The sequence below is a fragment of the Eulemur rufifrons genome, chromosome 5 (genome assembly GCF_041146395.1).
Source record: "Eulemur rufifrons isolate Redbay chromosome 5, OSU_ERuf_1, whole genome shotgun sequence".
NCBI classification, from domain to species: Eukaryota; Metazoa; Chordata; class Mammalia; order Primates; family Lemuridae; genus Eulemur; species Eulemur rufifrons.
The window spans coordinates 39,496,787-39,498,221 of NC_090987.1; positions in this window are offsets into that span (position 1 = coordinate 39,496,787).

Consider the following 1,435-nt stretch of genomic DNA (forward strand, 5'->3'; position numbering starts at 1 on the left):
TGAAATGAGAGCGAAAGTCGACGTCTTCCATGAATCCTTGGCCGAACTGGCTGCTTCTATTTAGAGTCCTCTTCCTTCTGCTGTTATTCTCCAGCAGAAGTAAAAACACGTGAAGAAATGGCTACAGGCATGAGCAATAAGAAATGTATTTTTCTAAAAAGACACTCTCTAATACGAAATGTCTAACCAGGCCTTAGGTTGCAATATCTGCCTCAAGACGGAAACTTGATGAGACTGAGTGACGTCATTAGGGAGAGATGCATAGAGCTACGGACAGCTTGTTTTGCCCTGTGATGCCCTTTCTCTTCCAAGCCTGTGGTGCAATAGCACCCTCCCAAGAGCATCAAACCTACTATTGCTATGTTGTCTAGTTTATGATATTTCTTTCTTTCTTTTTCTTTTTCTTTTCTTTTTTTTTTTTTTTTTTTTTTTTTTTGAGGGAAGGTCACCCAGGCTAGAATACAGTATTGTCACCGTAGCTCACAGCAACCTCAAACTCCTGGACTCAACCAATCCTCCTGCCTCAGCCTCCTGAGTAGCTGGGACTGCAGGAATGCACCACCATGCCCGGCTAATTTTTTTATATTTTGTAGAGACGAAGTCTCGCTATTTTGCTCAGTTTGGCCTCAAACTCCTGGGATAAAGCAATCCTCCCTCCTTGGCCTCCCAAAGTGCTAGGATTTCAAGTGTGAGCCACTGCACTCAGCCATTTATGATATTTCAAAATCAATTATCTTTACCAATAAATCATTTTTGCATGAATATGTTCCTGTCAAGTAGTCATGACCTTTAAAAAAAGTCAGTTCTATTGCATAATAAAGTTTATATCTTTTATCTTAGCCACCACACAAGAATAAGTAACGCAAATATCACTTTTTTCTTCTACTCAACTTTCATACACGGTAGGGGAGGTGCTTGACATGTCTGTTAGCTATGGCTGAACAGCAAACACTCCCAAAATGTCATCTTATCACTGCTCGGGAGTCTCTGAGCCAGCTAGGTGGTTCTTCTGGTCTGGGCTGTGCTGGGCTGCTTTCAGCCGGCCTCATTTTGCCCGGGTTTGCTTATGCATCTTCCATCAGCTGCAGAGTCAGCTTGAGGCCTCAGCTGTGACAACTTGATTCTGCTCCACGTGGTCTCTCATGCTCTAGCAGGCCAGGCTGGCATGTGTGCACCTGGCAGCAGGGCAAGCTTCCAAGAGACAGAACAGATGTGCACTGGCCTCTTGCGGCCTGGCGAAGGGTCACTTTCACTGCCTGTTGGCAGCAGTCTTTTGGCCAAAGCAAGTCACCCTTGATAGGAGGAGCTAGCTACAAAGTCACAGCGCAAATGGGGGTGGGGGAGGGTAGGTACAGAAAGGGGTGGAGAAGTGTGGCCATGCTGGCACTCTCGCACAATGCGTGAGGAAAACAATCAGGTCTCCATGACAGCTCCA